Source organism: Hyla sarda, chromosome 11 (assembly GCF_029499605.1).
Source record: "Hyla sarda isolate aHylSar1 chromosome 11, aHylSar1.hap1, whole genome shotgun sequence".
In the NCBI taxonomy this organism is placed as follows: Eukaryota; Metazoa; Chordata; class Amphibia; order Anura; family Hylidae; genus Hyla; species Hyla sarda.
The window spans coordinates 89,193,636-89,216,808 of record NC_079199.1 but is presented as its reverse complement, the minus strand read 5'-3'; the positions used below and the strand labels follow the sequence as shown (position 1 = coordinate 89,216,808).

Below are 23,173 nucleotides of genomic sequence, written 5' to 3'. Positions count from 1 at the left end.
GTCTCTTAGGACTATATCCACCTTTTCCAGCCCACCGGAGCACCGGAAATCTGAACTAATTTATGCAGGAAAAGGCATCAACTGCCGAGCCGAGAAGTTTGTGACGAATCGAATTTACTGTAAGTTCGCTCATCTCTAGTTGCAGTATGTAACAGGGTCTGGTGGTATTAACCCTGGGGGGGGGGGCAAGATGTTGTTAACCCCTTAGTGTTCGTGACGCCAGGATGTGTTTATTCTGGTATGGTAACCGCCGTCACCCAAACCAAAAACAGTTTTCTAATAAAGGAATGTCCACAGCAAGGATTCTGAATAAAGGTAAAGGACAAGGTCCTCTACTGGGACACCACAAATATGATGCGACAGATTTATCCTTCTGACCTAAGGGGGGAGATTTATCCAAACCCGTCCTGAGGAAAAGTTGCCGAGTTGCCCGTAGCAACCAATCAGATCGCTTCTTTCATTTTTAACAAGGCCTCTGGAAAATGAAAGAAGCGATCTGATTGGTTGCTATTGGCAACTGGGCAACTTTTCCTTTGCACGGGTTTTGATAAATCTCCCCACTAGTGTTGATACATGACCAGAAGACTTTGGTTGGCACTGAAAGACACTTACCTGTGTTGGTTCCTTTGGTAATACCTAGATGATTAGTTACCAGATAACCAACATGCCCTTGTGTCAGTATTTCCCAACCAGGGTGTCTCCAGCTGTTGCAAAACTACAACTACCAGCATACCCGGACAGCCGTTGGCTGTCCGGGCATGCTGGTAGTTGCAGTTTTGCAACAGCTGAAGGTCCACAGTTTGGAGACGACTGGGCGATAGGGCCATACGCACAATTTTGCCTGGAAAAGCATTGAAGTAGCACTGCGCCTCCTTTAGTCTTCTGATAATAAGGGTCCCAGCGGACAGACCCCATGCTGCCCGATTCTAAACAGAATATATGCCTATGATCCTGTGGGCACACAACTGGCACTCTGTTTTCTTTATGTGCAATGTCAGACTACTTGGTCTTTCCTGGTTGTTGGATACACTACCCCAAAGCCAGTTCTTTATTATGTCGTACTGCATTAATGTTTTATTTAGTCTAGTCTAATTTAGTCTAGTCTCCTCATGTACCCAGGAACATCATAGGAAGAGAAAACACATGTGGGAACCCCTCATGTATGTGAAGGCTGTGGAAGTGCATAGCCAAGCCTGCCCACAGGTACCCTATTCCACCCAGACTATCCTCCCTCTGTACTGATAGCACTAGGGGTAGCAGCTTAGAGGATATTAAAGGGGTATTCCATCTTATCCCCTACCCAAAGGGGATCTTCCTGCAGCACCCAGCAGCTGTGTTCTCGGGACGGGAAACGTCATGCCCCGCCCCCTCCGTTCGTGTCTATGGGAGTGGGCGTGATGTGAATTAAGGGGGCGTGGCATGACATCTCCAGTCCCAGAAACACAGCTTTGGATAGGGGTACTTTATGGACATTACTAGTGGCTGGATTTAAAGGGGTTAACCACCACATGGTGATTTTAGTATGTACCTGGCAGACAGTAATGGACATGCTTAGGAAGGATCTGTGCTTGTCTTGGGGCTAAATGGCTGTGTAGTGATTTACCATAATACTGTGGCTAGCTTTTTGTGAACTGGTATTTCCTGAGTTTTCTTCTTTTGCCTACAAATCCCATAATTCCATTTCCCTCCCTCCCACACATCAGCCACCCCACCCATTGAAACATAATTGAGCTGCATCCATTCAAAAGACCTGTGGTTTTCAATCAGGGTGCCTACAACTGTTGCATTAGTTGCAGACTGATCCCTCCACCCATTGAAGCAGACAGGCTCCCTGTCATCAGCTGACTAGTGAGTCAGGTCTCGGCCGCATTGCAACCTGGGAAAAATCTGAGACAACAGTCATTTTGTATGCTGTTAAAAATAAATATTGGGGTGAAAATCACAGAAGAATTGTGAGAAAACCGTCACACACAGGTACAGACACTTTATTATGAACTACACTAACTTTACAGCCCCTGTAGCATAGGCAAATAAAAAATTGAAGTTGATAGAAGACATATTGCGTGGGCTGCAGGCCATGTATAAGGCATCTGAATGAAAAACATGGTGGCAGAGTTGGGAGCCATGAATCCAGCCCCTAGTAGTGTCCGTAAAAGTACCTCTTTCCAAAGGTGTGTTTCCAGGACTAGAGACGTCATGCCTCGCCCCCTTCATTCATGCCATGCCCCCTCCTATAGACATGAATGTTGTGGGCGTGATGGGACATCTCCAGTCCCGGAAACACAGCTTTGGCTAGAGGATAAGATGTCTATTGGCGGAATACCCCTTTAACTTCCTTGCTGGTGTTCTTATCTGGTTTTTCAAATCTCGGTCTTTATAAGGTACAAGTTAGGTATAAGGACTATAACCTGGACTCAATTCTACTCTAGAATAGACAGTAACATGTCCTGCCATATAGGTAACCATGATCCAAATATTTTTCCTATCAGTGTTGCTTTAAGAAGCAGAAACCCATTCCAGCGGGCACAGGATGATTAGTGAGGAAATGACAGACACCCTGACATGTATGGCATGCGAACAGAATCCATGACAGATGGCGTGGTATTTGTGATGACTTATAGTGACCTCCCCCATTGTATCATTCTCTCTCCTGACTAGTCCTGACACAGCACATTCATCCTGCCTTCAGTGGCGTTCGGCTTCAGATCAGGGATTACACGTCTCCTCTCTATCTCCCATGCGCTTTGATTCGGTCCTTTAATTAGGTTCTGATTCTGCAGTCCTCATTTACTTCCTGCGAAGACACAACATAACAAGGATCTCACTTCTAGAAAAAAATAAAAATGCTTCTCCACATCGTATGATGGTGGATTATTGGTTAAAGGAAAAGGATCATAGAAATGCAGGCACGGCTGATGCTGATATATTCTCTATAAAGGCGCGTCTTCTAGGCAAGCCTGTATAAGACAAGTGGCCATGCCGGTGTGCAGGGATCCATTGGTAGAGATGGGTCTTGTGTTCCTTCTCAAAGGTGACAGAAGACATACTGTATCGTGTGGACTGTGGGCCATGGATAAGGCATCTGAATGAAAAACATGGTGGCCGAGTTAGGAGCCATTAATCCAGCCCCTAGTAATGTCCGTAAGATGCCCTGTATGTGTACATGAATAGCAGAATTGTTTCTGTCCATTATATAACTTGTATATGGTATTTTATAGCACTGTAGGCTCCATCTCTAATTTGCAGTTCTCCCAGAGCTGGTGGGTGGAGCTTCCTACTGCAGCCTAAAAGCTTTTAGTATATATATATATATATATATATATATATATATATTTAGTATTTAATTGAATCAATAAACAGTATGCAGTGAGAGTCTCAGCTCCCTCTCTGAAGTTGAGTCTAGCATCCATGATGTTTTCCATACACTGCACACACAACAAAAGGGGATCCTGCCCCTCTATTTCTTTATAGTACACCCTAAGGCTAGGTTCACACTACTGAATTTTCCTCTGGAGATTCTGAGTGCGGGCAGCACTGACTGAATAGTGATGAGCGGAATAGGCTTGTTACGCCGAGCGCTCCGGGTCCCTGCTCCTCCCCGGAGCGCTCGCGGCGTTCTCCTCTCTGCAGCGCCCCGGTCAGACCCGCTGACCGGGAGCGCTGCACTGACACTCACGACGGGGATGCGATTCGCATAGTGGGACGCGCCCGCTCGCGAATCGCATCCAAAGCCACTTACCTGTCCCGGTCCCTGGCTGTCACGTTCTGGTGCGCGCGGCTCCGCTCTCTAAGATTTAAAGGGCCAGTGCACCAATGATTGGTGCCTGGCCCAATCAGTCTGATTAGATTCCACCTGTGCACCTGTCTATATAACCTCCCTTCCCCTTCCCTTCATGGCCGGATCTTGTTGCCTTGTGCCAGAGAAAGCGTTTAGTGTATGTCCCAAGCCTGTGTTCCAGACCTTCTGCTGTTGCCCCCGACTACGACCCTTGCTGCCTGCCCTGACCTTCTGCTACGTCCGACCTTGCTCTTGCCTTGTCCTTTTGTACCGCGCCTGTCTCAGCAGTCAGAGAGGTTGAGCCGTTGCCGGTGGATACGACCTGGTTGCTACCGCCGCAGCAAGACCGTCCCGCTTTGCGGCGGGCTCTGGTGAATACCAGTAGCAACTTAGAACCGGTCCACCGGTACGGTCCACGCCAATCCCTCTCTGACAGAGAGGATCCACCTCCAGCCTGCCGAATCCTGACAAGGCTACATCCGAATTTGCGATATTACACGAATATTTGGATGAATATTCATCCTATATTCACAAATTTCCCATTTTCGTTCACTTTTTTCCATACGAATATTGTAATAAAATTTACAAAGTGCGCATGCACGATTATACACTGCTCAAAAAAATTACGTTAGCACTTAAACAACACAATGTAACTCCAAGTCAATGACACTTCTGTGAAATCCCACTGTCCACTCAGGAAGCAACACTGATTGACAATCAATTTCACATGCTGTTGTGCAAATGGAACAGACAACAGGCGGAAATTATAGGCAATTAACAAGACACCCCCAATAAAGGAGTGGTTTTTCAGGTGTTGACCACAGACCACTTCTCAGTTCCTATGCTTCCTGGCAGTTTTGGTCACTTTTGAATGCTGGCGGTGCTTTCACTCTAGTGGCTCAGGCAGTGCAGCTCATCCAGGATGGCCCATCAATGCGAGCTGTGGCAAGAAGGTTGGCTTTGTCTGTCAGCGTAGTATCCAGACAATGGTGGCGCTAACGGGAGACAGGCCAGTACATCAGGAGACTTGGAGGAGGCCGTGGAGGGCAAAAGCCAAGCAGCAGGACTGCTACCTCCGCCTTTGTGCAAGGAGGAGAAGGAGGAGCACTGCCAGAGCCCTGCAAAATGACCTCCAGCAGGCCACAAATGTGCAGGTGTCCACTCAAACAGTCAGAAACAGACTCCATGAAGGTGGTACAGCACAACACCGTGCAGGACGTTTTGCATTTGCCATAGAACACCAAGATTGGAAAATTCACCACTGGTGCCTGTGCTCTTCACAGATGAAATCAGGTTCACACTGAGCAGATGTGACACCAGTCTGGAGACGCCATGGAGAACATTCTGCTGCCTGCAACATCCTCCAGCATGACCGATTTGGCGGTGGGTAAGTAATGGTGTGGGGTGGCATTTCTTTGGGGGGGCTGTACAGCCCTCCATGTGCTTGCCAGTGGCAGCCTGACTGCCATTAGGTACCAACATGAGATTCTCAGCCCCCTTGTGAGAACATATGCTGGTGCGGTTGGCCCTGGGCTCCTCCTAATGCAAGACAATGCTAGACCTCATGTGTCAGCAGTTCCGGCAAGAGGAAGGCATTAATGCTATGGACTGGCCCACCCATTCCTTAGACCTGAATCCGATTGAGCACATCTGGGACATCATGTCTCGCCCCATCCACCAATGCCACCAGTGCACCACAGACTGTCCAGGAGTAGGCGGATGCTTTAGTCCAGGTCTGGGAGGATATCCCTCAGGAGACCATCCACCACCTCATCAGGAGCGTGCCCAGGCATTGTAGGGAGGTCATACGGGCACGTGGAGGCCACACACACTACTGAGTCTCATTGTGACTTGTTTTAAGGACATTACATCAAAGTTGGATCAGCCTGTAGTGTGGTTTTCCACTTTGATTTTGAGTGTGACTCCATATCCAGACCTCCATGGGTTGGTAAATTTGATTTCCATTGATAATTTTTGTGTGATTTTGTTGTCAGCACATTCAACTATGTAAAGACGAAAGTATTTAATACGATTAATTTATTTATTCAGATCTAGGATGTGTTATCTTATTGTTCCCTATTTTTTTGAGCAGTGTAGCTTTCAACTAACTACTTTCCTATTGGTTGCTAGGTATTTTACTGACCTCTGACAACTGTATTTGCATCCTTCTCATTGGCCCACAATCTAAAAGAAGGTAGGGATCATTGTCCTCTGGAAGTGCCGATATTTGCATAATTTTCACATAAAATTCTCATTCGCATATTGACCTTCTTTGGACCACAAGCTGGAAACAGGGAGGGATGATCCCTTCTTACTTACACAGTACACATCATTGTGATGTGTCCTGTGGGCCATGCAGACATTGCTGTCCCTATGGACTACAATGTCTGCGGGATGGATTCTGCCTAAAGTTTTGGCAGTGGGATATCAGCGGCAGGACATCTGCGGCTGAAATTCTGCAGCGTTCACTGTAAACAATGGAATTATGTTGCACTACAAGTTTTTTTTGCAAAATTCTTAAGCAGAATTCTGGCTGGAAATTCTATGGTGTGAATGTAGCCTAAGATCCAGGAGCAGCAGCGTGAAGGACATTACAGAGCAGTACTGAGCAGTCAAAGCTGTGAATCAAGTTCTGAGGTGAGATACAATACTCACTGCAAGTTGGATTGAGATGAATATGAGCACTTTTTTTAAGTGATGGGTGGATAAGGGGGCAGGAAAAAAGCCTGATAAGTGGAGATAGAGGTATTTTTCACAAATAAAGTACAACACAGATGCCTGATGAAGCCGCACAAGCGTGGTGAAACACATTGCATTATCCAAATAAAGCTACGTTATACCTATCTGACGTGTCCGTTCCTGGTCAGCGCCGTGGATACCCGCCACTCCTTGGAAGTCTATGTCCAGTTGCTGTTCACTTGGTTGGGAGGCTGCAGACCTGATCTATCTGCTCGTTCACGCTTACCATTGTTGTGTGTGAGTTCGCACAACCACCTGGGGTAAGAGACTTGCACAACCCATTCTCTTAAATATATTCACCCAGGTGGTATTATGCTATGGAGCGCTCTCTCTTGTTTTTATGGAGAAGGAAGGCAGTTCTGAGGGCAAAAGGGGATCCAACTTGGTACTAGCAGGGAGTACCTAATGAAGGAGTACCTAATATTCTACAGAAATGATAGAGGGAAAATTCCATACTCTGCAGACAGGTAGATCTATTATTTGTCTGATTGACCTTATTAGAATGGTGTTTTACCAGAACACAGAGCTTAAAGGGGTACTCCAGTGAAAACCTTTTTTATTTTAAATCAACTGGTGGCAGAAAGTTAAACATATTTGTAAATTACTTCTATTAAAAAATCTTAATCCTTCCAATACTTATTAGCTGCTGAATGCTACAGAGGAAATTCCTTTATTTTTGGAACACTGATGACATCACGAGCACAGTGCTCTCTGCTGACATCTCTGTCCATTTTAGCAACCGTGCATAGCAGATTCATAGCAGATGTATGCTAAGGGCAGCATGGTGGCTCAGTGGTTAGCAGTGCTGCCTTGCAGTGCTGAGGACTTGGGTTCAAACAAATAAAGCATTATTTTTATTATAATAATGTCAGCAGAGAGAACTGTGCTTGTGATGTCATCAGAGAGCATTCCAAAAAGAAAAGAATTTCCTCTGTAGTATTCAGCAGCTAATAAGTACAGGAAGGATTAAGATTTTTTTAATAGAAGTAATTTACAAATATGTTTAACTTTTTGCCACCAGTTGATTTAAAAGAAAAAAGGTTTTCACCGGAGTACCCCTTTAAAGATATCACTGGCTGGCAGTGCTCTTTAAAGGGGTATTCCAGTTTCTTTTAAACAGATTTTTAAATGACTTGTATTAAAAAAATCTTAATACTACCAGTACTTATCAGCTGCTGAAGTTGAGTTCTTCTTTTCTGTCTGACCACACTGCTCTCTGCCGACACCTCTGTCTGACAATCCCCATAGCAAACCTCTCCTGCTCAGAGACACAGTTCCTGAGACAGACAGAGGTGTCAGCAGAGAGCACTGTGGTCAGAAAGAAAAGAACAACTCAACTGCAGCAGCTGATAAGTACTAGTAGGATTAAGATTTTTTTAATAGAAGTAATTTACAAATCTGTTTAACTTTCTGGAGCCAGTTGATATGAAAAAAAAAATAGTTTTTCACCGGAATACCCCTTTAAGGGAATCTTTGGGATCTTTTTTCCCTTTTGCTGTGATCGTAGAATCTGAATGACTCCTCTGTTCCAGCTATATCGCTCTACAGTTCTGATGCCAAGGCCAGGGTGTATGGGAAGTGGTTCTGGACTGTTCCTTACTCTAAAGCAGCAAAAAAGCAGTAAGTAGAGTGGAAACCTTTACTCTGGTGCCCACAAATCTTACTAATATACCAGAGACACGCTCAGTCATACTGCGCAGCCACACAGAGACAGAGTGACAGAGATAGATGCACGCTCTGCAGCTGGGTCCTCTGCTCTTCCCCGCCGGAAGAGTGCAACTACACCACAACTTCTCAATCATCACTTACATTTTCTTAAGGTTAAAGTCATTTATATTCCCAGGGAAAACTAAATTCTGGCTACGCGACTTACTGCATGATGGCATTAGTCAACGTCAGCTCTGTAGAGCTGTTACTAGTCAAGGACAGTGTCAGGTAGGTAACTGGGTGATCATTCAGGCCCCCTATCTCCCCTCCAACCCTGCTTTTCTGCACTATTATCATATATTATCAGATTATCAGATAAGTAAAGATAATCAAATAAGAAAAATAGTAGTAATATTACTGTGGAATACATTTCTTACTCTCCCTTTCTATAATACTCCACCCTCAGTCCAGTCCTGATGCCCAAGATATGTGTCACATGACCTATAGTGGTTTAGGCTAGGGTAGTAGTCCCCAAACAGTTGACCTCCAGATTTTGCTGTTTGGGCCTGATGGGAGTTGTAGTTTTGCAACAGCTTAAATGGGCACTGTCAGAATCAAAAAAAATTTTTTAGATGTTGTACATATTGGCAAAACATTAACCTTTCTAAAGTCTAATCTCCTTTTTATAGAAATCATGGCTTAAAAAAAAAAGAGACCACTAGGGGACCCCATACCATTCAGAACATAATTCTGTCCAGAATGCCCCTTCCTGAGCATTGTATGTCAGAATGAGTGAGCAGTAGAACAGAAGAATTTATGAGCCAAATATACAAGCTAGCCAGTAGACACACAAAAAAGACAGGTAAAGCATGTGCGTGTGTGATGTCCCAGTACTATACTTAGGCCCTGTCAGTTTGAGTCCCTCAGTGACCTGGGGGCTCTCCTGCAGTGTCTCCCCTGCTGTTACTATAGTGTCATTTATTGTCATAGGATTGTAGTCAGTGTATTAATGTATAGATAGTATAAAGGACCTGTGAGACGTCACATGTTATGTTTATGTTTTCACATGTTACCTAGAGGGCACCAGGTTAACACATGACCCGCAGCTTGACCAATGGGCTTTGGCTCAGCCCCCCCCCCCCATATAAGGGGGTGGCCATTACAACTCTCTTGCACTCTGAGCACTTTACTGAGACCAGCAAACACCAGAGATCTCAGTGCTAGTGACCAGCACCTGGAAGTCCACAAAGCTACAGTCATTCTAGTAAGTCAAAAGTCTATGTCTGCTGTCACTACAAATAGTCAAGTCCAGTCTAAAGTCAAGCCTCAAGATAATCATCTAAAGTATATTACAAGTCTAATTGTTCCCAACAAGCTGTGAGGTCCTATGGTGTTCCTGGCCACCTCTCTGGGAATCTGGCCTAGCTGTGAAGATAATACCATCTATCTGAACTCAGTAAAGCCTCCATTAAACCATAACTCCTTTCACTACCTAGCCATTGGAATAGCAGAAATGCTGTTTGTGTGGTTCCGGTACCCAAAAACCACTCTGGTGTCACGAACATTAGGGGTTAACAACACCTTGCCCCTGGGGTTAATACCATTTAGTCCCCTCTACCTACACCGCTACACCTCGTGGTCCCGCCATCCCCGTGGGTCACCACACATGACCTAGTGAATAACATACATATAAGTATGCAGCAAAGAAATGAATGAAAGCCGGCCACTCACCAATGAGTTCTTTCTTCAAGCTTTTATTGCAGCAGCATAATACTCACATAGTAGACGGGGGTATACAAAAGGGAAGAGCAGGGGGGTACAGAGGCGAAAAGCTCCGTTTCGCACACTCAAGTGCTTCGTCCGGCCATACGGCACCAACCCCCAATATCACAACAAGCGAGAGTTATACGGGTTTCGTGGTTAAAACAGTTTACGGTGTTTAGATAAATATTTCAATAAAAGCTGTGACCGACCCCTACAGTCCAGCAAAGAAACTTGGTTGTACATATTTTTATTGGTAGCATAATGGGAGGGTCGCCCTGCTCCCCCCTCCTCCCCCTTTACAGGTTAGGTGGGTCCATGCAGTCTGAAGATTTCCTTTAGGCTTCCCTTGAACCAACTCACACTCCTGCTGTCTCTTCTCCACACTGCAGCTCACACTGAGCTCTACACTAGTCTCTCCAAACTCTTAAACTAAATAACTCCTCTCCCCTACACATGGCCTAGCTTGGGGCCTCCCGTAGAAAATCAGGGTCACATGGGTATATTGCATCATGCCTCCTAACAAATAGCAGGCAAAGATTACAATCAGGGACAGACTGACCGGTCGGTCCGATCGTAGATTGTCTGAGGGCCCCTCCGGGTAAAGGGCCCGCCACAGCGGCCGCTACTAAGGATCCAGGACACTTGTCCTGGATCTCCAGCAGACAGCACTGCCTTCTCCTCTATGTGCGGTACACTCACATACAGGAGAAGGTGTCCCCTCTGTCTGAGTTGCATCTGTGCCTACATAAAGGAAATGTGACCTCTGCCCCTGCTGCGCAGTGCAGGCGGCGATGACATCACTCATCGGTGCCTGCACTGTGGAGGAAGAAAGATGCGTGCCCCTGCTGCGCTCCGGAGGAGAAGATTGTTGTGTGGGACATCAGGTGAGCATCATCTTTTTTTCAACCTGGGATTTGGGGGGGGGGGGGGAACTCTGCCGCCAACACCTACTATGGGAGGACCCTGCCACCTACACCTACTGAGGGGGACCCCACCATCTACACCTACTGAGGGGGGACCCCGCTGCCTACACCTACAACTCTGTTGCCTACACCCACTGTGGGGGAACTCTTCTGCCTGCACCTATTGTGGGGGAACTCTGCTGCCTACACCTAATGTGAGGGACTGTCTACTATGTCCCTGCCTAGATAATATGGGGACAAACTACCAAAGGGAGGTTTTCATACAGGAGCAGCTATCTGGGGGATTTACCCTAGGGGCCACTATCTCCTGGGGACATTACCTACCTGTAACTTCCGTAAGCAACACCTTATTTTCTGTCTGCTAACACAAAATACTCTGATGCTCCTCCCGGTACTAGATTCTGGATCCGCCACTGGGCGGAGAAGGGGGGGGCTGGCTACACACTTGACTAACTACCTACTTACATACCTGGCTGCCTAACTATGTACATACCTGGCCTTCATACATGGCTGCCTAAGTACCTAGCTAGTCACCTACCTACATATCTGGCTTTCTGATCTATCTACCTAGTTACCTATTTACCTGGCTACCTACCAACCTTCCCTTTTACTGTGCAGAACACCAAGGAGGGCATTATTACAGTTTGTGGGCCTATAGATGGGAAAATTGTGTAGCGGAGGGGAGAGCACTGGAAAAATGCAGAGTCTAACTTGTTTGTCCTGCAGGTGGTAAGAGATCGACATAGCGATCTGATCCAGACGTAGAAGAAAAGGAAAGAGGATGCCGCTGATCAGAAAAGGCGTAATTGTAGGTCCCTTCATGTAACTGTAATCACTTCTATGGTGTACAGATCCTGTGTACAGCTGATATCTATCACAATATGGTCCTGTATATAATCACTTATATTGTATACAGGTCTCTGTACAGCTGGTATCTACCGCTATATGGTCCTGTATATAATCACTTATATAGTATACAGACCCTGTATAGTTTACTGGTCTGTGTATAGGGGTTTTATTTGGTACAGTATGGCGGTATTATCCAGTTATTGTGTGGTGGTATATATTTACTCATTGTACACTGGTATTATTAGTCATGGGAAATTATTTTACCTACATTAAAGTGTTTCTTATATATAAAATTTTGTTAATTTTGTGTGTAGGGCTGGTGGAGGGATTTGGGTGGAATAGGGGCAGACATGTGACCAGAGCAGAACATCGCAGGGGGCCCTTGCTTTTTTTTTCTTTGTCCAGGGGCCCTGATTGTTGTCAGTCCACCCCTACCATTAATATCAAATCATCACCTGAGCAGCAGGGCCTAGAGCAGGCCCCTGAGGCAATGTTTACCTTACAGGACACACTCCAGTACTGGGGCACCACACTCCTAGTTAGCGTTTTCTCCAATCATGGAAGTTGGTGTGGGGTGGCAGCTGTTACTTACAGTCACCCCACCCCTCCCAGTGAGTTGTTCCATTTTCACAACTACTGCACCCCTTTGACCAAAGCTATTTAACCGTATGGCACTTGCTACTTCCAGTACTGGTCATTTACAGCCCATATCTCCAAGGGGGATAAAAACAAGTGTTGTATTTGAAATTCCATAACATTTTTACAATTGTGGTTCCTAAGGCAGTCAGGGCATGCTGGTAATTGTAGTTCTGCAACAGCAACTGAGCCACAGCTGTAAGACTCCTATACTTTAATAGGAAAAATATTAGGAAAAAAAAAATCTCCAATAAAAGAAAAATGGAGTGCCCCAGCCAAGCCAGTGCACAAGGGAAGACGAGGTCCTGTCTAATGACAGATAAGTATATTTGTGGAATGGCTTCCCTGCTGCAGCGACACAGACGGTTATGGAAACCAGCAAAACAAATGTTTATGAAGGATGGCAGCCTGCTCCCAATACGACTAGTCAAAGGGCTTGACATTTTAATAGCATAAGGAGTGGGCCGATCTAAGTGGGCCAATCAGCCCTTATCAGCAGTCACATACAGTGTGCTTAATCCTCAGTGGGCACGAGCTCTTTCTGCCTCTTATTGACATCTAGATATTAAATGCTTCACCGGTCACACGAATAAGCGAATGTGACATGCGCCCCTATCCAGCTCAGATGTAATATGGAGAAATCTGCTTCAAAAGACGAGCCTTAATTCTGTATTAATGACTCGCTTTAATTAAAATCTGGGTAAATGGGAAATGTCAGCTGTACACGCATGTGCCCAGAAGATTAGGATGGATGCTTCTTCTGCTCGGAAACCAGTAAGGCAGACGGAGATAGCTCAGCAGCCATGCTCAGATTTGGAATCCTCCTCTGTCCAGGGGAGAAGCTGTCAGGTGGCCGGGTACGTTCCCTGGGGGTTGTACTAAGCTGAATGTTGAAGTATAAATAGGAAGGAACACCAAGGTGATAAAATATAGCCTTTATTGGTATACATTAAAGGGGTACTACCGTGCTGACAACTTATCCCCTATCTAAAGGATAGGGGATAAGTTGCCTTATCGTGCGGGGTCCCGCCGCTGGGGACCCCCGCAATCTCACACGCAGCACCCCGCTCTCAACAAGCCCCGGAGCGAACATCGCTCCAAGTCTGATGACTGCCAATCACGGGGCCGGAGTATCGTGACGTCACGGCTCCGCCCCATGTGATGTCACACTCCACCCCCTCAATGTAAGTCTATGGCAAGGGGCGAGACAGCTGTCTCGGCCCCTGCCATAGACTTGCATTGAGGGGCGGAGCGTGACGTCACACGGGGCGGAGCTGTGACGTCACCATCACCGGCCCCGTCATCAGACCTGGAGCGGATGCTCGCTCTGGGGCCTGATGAGAGCGGGGTGCTGTGTGCGAGATCGCGGGGGTCCCCAGCGGCGGGACCCCGCACGATCAGACAACTTATCCCCTATCCTTTAGATAGAGGATAAGTTGTCAGCACGGTAGTACCCCTTTAAAATACGAAACATACAAAAATTATTAGATGAAAGATATATAAGCTAACAAGATATTGTTGCCAAAACACAGCTGATCCTAGGTATGGACCAATTACTAATGGCCCCTATGACTGGCCCTTAGGGCCAGTCATAGGGGCCATTAGTGATTGGTCCATACCTAGGACCAGCTGTGTTTTGGCATCAATATTTTGTTAGCTTATACAGTGATCCCTCAACATATGATGGTAATTCATTCCAAATGAACCATCGTTAGTTGAAACCATTGTATGTTGAGGGATCCGTGCAATGAAAAGTATAGGAATACTCACCTGTCCCCGCCGCTCCAGACTGTCACCACTGACCTGGATGTCGCTCTTCATCGCTGTCGCCGGAACATCTCTGCTCCGGAACATCCGCAACATCTCTGCTGCTTGAGATTGCCACTCTTCATTGCCGTCATCACGTCGCTGCGCGCGCCGCTCCTATTGGTTGACGGGACGGCGTGCGCGGCGACGTGATGACGCCGAAGGAGAGCGATGGCGATGCAGGGGATCCTGAAGAGAACGGTCCGGAGCACCGGGACAGGTGAGTGATCATCACCGGACCACACGGGGTACCTTAAACGGCTATCCGGCGGCAGCTGAAGCAGTCTGCGCTGCCGGATAGCCGTTTATGCGATGGCCCCGACATACAAAAGCATCGTATGTTGATGCTGCCTTCAACATGCGACGGCCTTTGAGAGGCCATCATATGTTGAAATTATCGTATGGCGGGGCCATTGTAGGTTGGGGTCACTGTATATCTTGCATCTAATAATTTTTGTATGTTTCATATTTTAATGTATACCAATAAAAGCTATATTTTATGACCTTGGTGTTCCATCCTATTATACTTCTAGTTTTCACACAGGTCCATATATATCAGGAAAGTTTAACTATAACTCTTCTATGGAGTAAAGGGATTAAAGGGAACTGGTGCCAGAAAGTTAAACAGATTTGTACATTACTTGTATCAAAAAATCTTTATCCTTTCAGTACTTTTTAGCAGCTGTTTGCTACAGAGGAAAACCTTTATTTTTTTAATTTCTTTTTCTGTGCTGTCCACAGTGCTCTCTGCTGACACCTGATGCCCCATAGCAAACCTATGCTGCTCTGGACAGTTCCTAACATGGACAGAGGTGTCAGCAGAGGCACTGTGGACAAGACAAAAGAAATTCAAAAAGAAAATAATTTTCTCTGTAGCATACTTTGGGGGATATTCCTACTTTGGGGTGTAGAAAAAGCCAGGTCCACAGTGCAATCCATCAGTCAGAGGCAAAGATTAGTAGAAACGGGAACTTTATTTGCCAAACATAACGTGTTTCAAGGCGTCAGAGACTCTTCATCAGATGTCAGATGCCTGCACATCTGATGAAGAGGCTCTGATGCCTCAAAACACATTGTTTGGCAAATAAAGTTCCTGTTTCTACTACTCTTTGCCTCTGACTGGTGGACTGCGTTGTGGACCTGGCTTTTTCTACACTTCTTGGATATATCCCCCAAAGTAGGAGCAATGGGGGCATTCCCAGGGGGTCACAGGTGAAACAGAAATGTCCCAATTCTCCTTTTTTAAATGTTGTCAAGTATGATAAATATGTTCAGATTTTTTTCTGCTTCAAAGTTCATGGTCATTATTTGCATAAAAGAGATGGCTTCAAGAGAAGGTACAGGAGTACATTGGCGCTGAACGGACCCAGGACACAGCAAGATAAGAAGATAAAATCTAATTTATTCTATGCAACGCGTTTCCCTGCGCAAGCGCAGATTCTTCAGGCATGACAAGTAAGGAAAAGGGCAGGTTTAAATAGGACCAAGTTAACCACTTGGTTACCAAACATTAACCCATGATAAACATACAATATTCTCAATATTATAAAATCCATGTCATATATAAAACTAAGATCTGGCTAATAGGGTATATGGAGTATACAATAAATAAAATAAATATATACAAAGTATATCATATAACAGAACTATTAAAATATCCAAAATATTATACAAAAAATATAGAAAAATATGTAGAAAAATATGTAAAAATGTGTATCTAATTACTGCACATTTTCTATATGCTCATTTAATCCCTGGGGGGAAAGTGTGGATAACTTAAAGATCCAAAACGATTTGTGATTAATTAATCGCTGAAAACGATCTGGACAGTCACTCGGTATAGTTTCCAGTATAATGAGAGACAATGAATCCACATTACCTGGATGGGTAATTGTAAGGTGGCGTGAAACACTATGTAGTAGAAATGTATTCTTTATATTAGAGCGATGCTTGCACATACGTGACCGCACCATCTGAATGGTGCGGCCAACGTACTGCAAGCCGCAGCTACAAGTAAGCAAATAGATGGCAAACTGTGTCTCACAATTTAATGTGTGAACAATGGGGAATTGTTTCAGAGTTTGTGTAGACTGGAAGGAGACAAGCAAGTTATTGCTTGCAAAAAAAACGAAATGTCTATGTTGCAGAATGATAGGGAATAACTTGGTTGTCTCCTTCCAGTCTACACAAACTCTGAAACAATTCCCCATTGTTACACAGTTTGCCATCTATTCGCTTACTTGTAGTTGCGGCTTGCAGTACGTTGGCCGCACCATTCAGTTGGTGCGGTCACGTATGTGCAAGCATCACTCTAATATAAAGAATACATTTCTACTACATAGTGTTTCACGCCACCTTACAATTACCCATCCAGATAATGTGGATTCATTGTCTCTCATTATACTGGAAACTATACCTAGTGACTGTCCAGATCATTTTCAGCGATTAATTAATCGCAAATCGTTTTGGATCTTTAAGTTATCCACACTTTCCCCGCAGGGATTAAATGAGCATATAGAAAATGTGCGGTAATTAGATACATATTTTTACATATTTTTCTGTATTTTTCTGTATAATATATATTTTCTATATTTTTTGTATAATATTTTGGATATTTTAATAGTTCTGTTATATGATATACTTTGTATATATTTATTGTATACTCCATATACCCTATTAGCCAGATCTTAGTTTTATATATGACATGGATTTTATAATATTGAGAATATTGTATGTTTATCATGGGTTAATGTTTGGTAACCAAGTGGTTAACTTGGTCCTATTTAAACCTGCCCTTTTCCTTACTTGTCATGCCTGAAGAATCTGCGCTTGCGCAGGGAAAAGCGTTGCATAGAATAAATTGGATTTTATCTTCTTAGCTTGCTGTGCTCTGGGTCCGTTCAGCGCCGATGTACTCCTGTACCTTCCCTTGAAGCCATCTCTTTTATGCATATGTTGTGGGATCCACACCAGGAGGGCTGCAGACGGACCACTGTATCCAGGCGTTCCCCATTGTTGTGTATGCTGTTACACAATCATCCAGGGTGAGCAGTTAAAATTAGACCTTACCCTCCCCTCCCCCCCTTCTCCGGTGGTGTTACCCTCTGGAGCGCCTTCTCTCCTGTTTTCAGATGGTCATTATTTGACTGTTTTCCCTCTCTGTAAAGCCACTGGTTTGTACAAAAGGTCCCCAGAACCCTTGGCTTCTAATAGATTGGACCCCCTTCTCTCCACAATGGGAGACACTTCCACACAGAACCCTTGGCAAATTTGGGATATTCAAAGTGGTAACAGGTTGGTTTTCCCACGGAGGCTCAGTTTTATGGTTCGGTATTGTTCCTTATACACCTTGAGTGCTGCTGAGAGTAAGGAAGGAAAATTATATTCATAAACTAATACTGTCAGCAATACCAAAGGGCCAAAGGTCCTTTAGACCAAATGGACCAACCTTAGACCAAATGAGGTTTCTTGAACCTTAGGACATTTATGGCATATTTATCATATATCTTACAGTTGGGGGACCCAATCAGGTTGAAAAGGGGTCCTCAATGCTTATTCTGCCAACCAAGCCGGCAACCCAACAGGAGGATGAATTGATGGAGAATAAACCATGGCTCTTAACATACATAGGAATGGAATACATAGAAGCCACTGAGTAAGCTACTCCTCATCTAAACGATTATTACTATTAGGATAATTATGATTTGTTCTATTTATATTCCTGTATTTGCAAGTACTTCTTGTCTAGGTCTAAGCTCACAACTCACATCTATATTAATGTAGCTGAGTGAAGTGTAGCATTGATAATCTTCCCCATTAGAATACCCATAAGGCTATACTCTGGTGGGCCACTTGTGCCATTTAAGTTTAGAAGCCGTTGAGGTGTAAAAAATTCTCACCAGACGTCAACATGACTATTTCTTCCTGGCTTATATACCATCATAGTAATACTAGTAATGACGGGCAATGCAGATAAAATAATCACCTCCGCTGTCCTTCTGTCTTTGCGCAGTCATAACCACTCCCCAGTTTTACCGCATGCCCTCACTTTCCAGAACATTAAACTTTTGGGATCCCTAAGCCTCAATCTCCTCATTTAGCTAAGTGGCTTTCTGGATGGATCCCAAATGAGTCTGTGTTTCTCCTTCTTGTCATCAAAATTATATTTCTACTTAGCATCTCCTGACATTGGTGGACGTACATCATAGTCCTGCCAGCATAATGAGTTCTGCCGTGGGTTTATCGATTGGTTCTCTTGGCTGGATTTCCAGCACTGATATCTAAATGGCCATACATATTTATGTACAAATATCTGTAACCTCTTCTTCACCAGGAACTTGTTGCTTTGTCAAACCAAAAGGTATCTGTAGGCTATATAAGGGGTTATTGAAGGATCACGTTAGACAAGTGGTTCATGGGCCTCTTCTACAGATCTTGTGTGGAACCATAGCTTAAAGGGGTACTCTGCTGCTCAGCGTTTTGAGCAAAATGTTCCGAACGCTTAGAGCCGGCGCCGGGAGCTTGTGAAGTCATAGCCACGCCCCCTCAATGCAAGTCTATGGGTGGTTGGCGTGAACGTCCCCTCCCATAGACTTGCATTGAGGGGGTGGGGTTTGACATCATGAGGGAGCGTGGATATGACGTCACAAGCCCCTGGGGCCGGCTGTTAACATTCGGAACATTTTGTTCCAAACGCTGAGCAGTGGAGTACCCCTTTAAACATCAGGTCACATTGAGGCGGTAAAAACACAGGTTTCCTCCTACTGTGGAGCTACTTGAATGATGTTGGGTGTATTTCAAGAAAAAGCAGTGCCATCCACAATTTTTGGCCCATGAATATTCACTGTTCATGCACTGGCAAAGTGGCCACCATTGGTATAGCTAAAGGTGCAGTGGTAGAAACCATAACCAGGCCATGTTCTTCATCATGTCAAGAAATACAGATTTGTTGTGTGATATGATACCAGTCCTAAGATAAATACAACAAATACCCGGCTGGGGGTTCTAAATTACCAAAATATACTATACTCACTTGCCTTTTGTTTGCTGAGTGTAGAACCTACTCTCCGGTCCTCACCACTGCCAATGCTGGTGTCCTGGATGACACACTCTTCTGGCTCACTTGAGATCATTGCTAATTCACTGAAGACTACGACTGCAGCCAAAAACCTCCAAGCTACAGGTCTGACATGATACACTTTCTAAACTGTAGGAAAGATTGTTATCATTACAATTTTTAATGTCACAATGACCATCACCAAAAACCTGTATACAAGACCACCAGGAGTATTACCATTAACCCAATCACTACTCTAGACCACCAGGAATGTTTCCATAAAACCCTAAACCATTCTAGACTACTAGGAATATTACCATAAAACCCTACACCACTTTTCACCAATTGGAATTTTGCCAATAGACCTTATTGTACATCACTCTAGATTACCAGGAATATTTCCACATTCCCCTCCACTACCCCCAAACCACCAGTGATATTATCAGTAACCTATTTACTACCCCCAGTGCACTATAGAGAATAATTCGTTTTTAACCTTCACTAAACCACAAGACATATTACAATTGGCTCATTCACTTCTACCCAAGACCACAAGGAATATTACCATCCCTTTACTATCCCAGAATGCCAGGGAAATCAACAATAACTTCTTCACCACCCAACAAAACTGGGGAGGACAAAAGTAATTTAAAGGGATATTTCAGGAAAACCCTTTTTCTTCTAGATCAACTGGCTCCAGAAAGTTAAACAGATTTGTAAATTACTTCTATTAAAAAATCTTAATCCTTCCAATAATTATCAGCTGCTGAAGTTAAGTTGTTCTTTTCTGTGTAAGTGCTCTCTGATGACACGTGTCTCGGGAGCTGTCCAGCGTAGAAGCAGATTCCAATAGCAAACCTATTCTGCTCTGTGCAGTTCCTATGGGGATTTGCTTCTACTCTGGACAGCTCCTGAGACACTTGTCATCAGAGAGCACTTAGACAGAAAAGAACAATTCAACTTCAGCAGCTCATAAGTACTGAAAGGATTAAGATTGTTTAATAGAAGTAATTTACAAGTCTCTGGAGCAAAGTAGAAGAGCTCACCCGGCCACCGCACGGCAATAAAATCCTCCAAGGATACGAAGAAAGCAGGTAGATGCCAGCGATTAAGAAAATTCACCTTTATTACAACCACGTAAAATCATCGACATGGAGAGACTTCAATAAGACAAACATTTAAAATTCCAAGAGTCAGCGCCAAGCATGACGCGTTTCAGGTCATGTGACCTTTCATCAGATGCATGATCTGATGAAAGGTCACATGACCTGAAACGCGTCATGCTTGGCGCTGACTCCTGGAATTTTAAATGTTTGTCTTATTGAAGTCTCTCTATGTCGATGATTTTACGTGGTTCTAATAAAGGTGAAGTTTCTTAATCGCTGGCATCTACCTGCTTTCTTTGTAATTTACAAATCTGTTTAACTTTCTGGAGCCAGTTGATATATAAAAAAAAGTTTTTTCCTGGATTTCTTATGTCTAATCATCTTAGACATAAGAAACCTCTGTCTCAGAGATATATTCCATGAGCAACCGAACTGTCATAGTCCACCAGGATTATTTATTGTTAAACTTTAACCCATCATTAGCATCTGGGAAAAAAAAACTACTGATAGTCTTTTCATGGAATAGGCCATCAATAGTCAATGGGTGGGGTGCCAACACTTGCCAATCAGCTCATCAGTACTGCTGTGGTGCCGGATATGAATAATATATGGAAGCCAGGAGCCCCGCTCCATACATTTGATTGCAGTGGTAGTGCTTGGTAACTGCAGAGCAGCCCTCCATTTATTTACCTATAATGTACTGCAATGTCCCTTATATTATTTCTGGTGCCGCAGTAGTACTCATCAGCTGATTGGCGGGGGTACCTTGTTTTGGTACCCCACCGATTGACAAGTGATGCCTATACTGTGAATAGGCCATAAGTAGTTTTTGGCTGAAAAAAAAAACCTTTTAATTGATATTTTGCAGTAAGTTGCTTTACACATTTTGGGAATATTTTTCCATGTTTCCCGTTTTTTGTTAAACTCAAGACTTCCAGGGATTCAAGGAGTTCTGGGAGGCGCAGGCTGCAGACTGTAGATTTTAAAAGGCTTTTTGGAAATATTTTTGGTAAAAGTCAATGTCTGTTCCTTCAATTTAAATGAGCCTATTTAACCACAGGTCCCAGAAGGGGCTTTAACATTTAAAGGGCAGTATACTGAAGTGTTTCTCAGCCATAATTAATTATTATACTAAATAAAAGGCCTACGGGATTCTATTCTTTTAACACCTCGCTTTCCTTGAATTAGTGCCATTAATTGTCTCTTGCCCCCCCCCTACGAGATAAAATATGGTATGTGAGGAAGCCGATCATTCTTTGTGAATCTTCTATAGCCATTTGCTGGCAAGTTGGAGGGCAAGACAGGTCATTGTGTCTATTAAGGTTTTTGATACATGATTGCCCTACTAATGGCCGCCTTGTCTTTACCACGTCTCAATCTTACATTAACAATCACCTGTGTAATGAGCGCGGTCTCCGCATTGCCAGTGGTCAGAGAGAGACATTTATATGAATTGGGCTGAGGGCATTGTGATGCTGGGCTTTTCTGGGATTTAGTCAGTCACAGATATGACCTTTGTCAGACACTTTCTAATGTAATGTCCGGGGACATGACTCAAAGGGTATCTGGTTGGTACAGTAGTTGCAATTGTATTCAGCCTAGATATCCCATATTGCTGCTTTTTACCTTAAATGCACACTGTTAGTGTCAAAACTTATTATAGATTGTATATATTGGCAAAACATTAACCTTCATAAAAAATTTTAGCAATTTTTTGTAAAAATCATGGCTTATACAAAAAAGACCAGCAGAACATTCAGAACATAATCCGGTCCGACTGCAGCATCATCTTTGTGATGGCTGAAGTAGTACTCATCTGTGCTCACTCCTCCTCTCCTATCTATCAGACTACTGTCTGAAAACAGAGAGGAGGTGGTTACAGAGCAGCCTGCAGTGATTGGATGATGAGACTCAGTACAGTACAGCAGACTCAGGGAAGAAGTGAATGAGGAACAAAAGTGGGCTCAGAGCTTGCCTCGGACACACCCCCTATCTGAGAAGTGAATGTCAGAATGAGTGAGCAGCAGAACAGAGGGATAAAAAGACATGTAGAGCATCTGCATAACCTAGTGAATAACATATATATATATATATATATATATATATATATATATATATATATTTATATATATATATATATATATATATATATATATATATATATGGTATCCCACACCAAAGGCTGTGGGTTTCGGACTTTCTCGGGAAGACCTGCGGCACAGGTGTTGGGCCCACTAAAGCACTGGTTGTTACCGTTATTATATTTGAGCACTTTATCATATTCTTATTTGTATTTCTAATATGTACTATGTTATCTGTTATTTATATATGTGTTATACCTTTAAGAGTGTGGAGCAGTGCAGGCCCATGTGACTCCGTATGCCCAATGGTAACCCCTAAATTGTTAGCTATATAGAGTAGTGGGGGGAGGAGTTGCCCCAGTTCTAAGCAGAGCACACTCTGAGGGAAGAGTTCTTCACACGGCTTATCCAGCCATTCTACAAGGATCCCCCGCACAGAGGAAATTCAAGCCTGGCGGAGAAAGTCTAAGGACTTTTCCAGAACCCTAGCTACCTGGAACAATCTTCAGTCTTATATCAAGTCAGTATTAATCAGTTGGGTGAAAGCACCATAAGTCCCAGCAAGGCAACAGGGCTCCCAAGGGGTTACACAGCATCCTCTCCACTCTGCACCATACTGTTTGCGTGTAATACCATCTGCACCCCGCTAAGTAAAGAATGTTATCCATAACCCAACATCGGTGTTTTTCTTTACTCCCCGTATCTGGCCCAGGAGAAGCTGTCTCAGACCATGTATAGGCTATCGGTACCCTGGCGTCACGAAGTGATAAGGTATTCCTAGCACCCCT

At 44.1% G+C, this 23,173-nt stretch overlaps 1 long non-coding RNA gene across 1 annotated transcript in view; it reads right to left on the bottom strand.

The window, feature by feature from the left end:
• Positions 1 to 704, bottom strand: part of LOC130295477 (uncharacterized) — a 35,318-nt gene extending 34,614 nt beyond the window's left edge. Inside the window, exon 1 of the long non-coding RNA XR_008848847.1 lies at positions 613 to 704. This is a non-coding gene — a long non-coding RNA (uncharacterized LOC130295477). The remainder of the gene's footprint in view (positions 1 to 612) is intronic.
• Between the last annotated feature and the right edge of the window lie 22,469 nt (positions 705 to 23,173).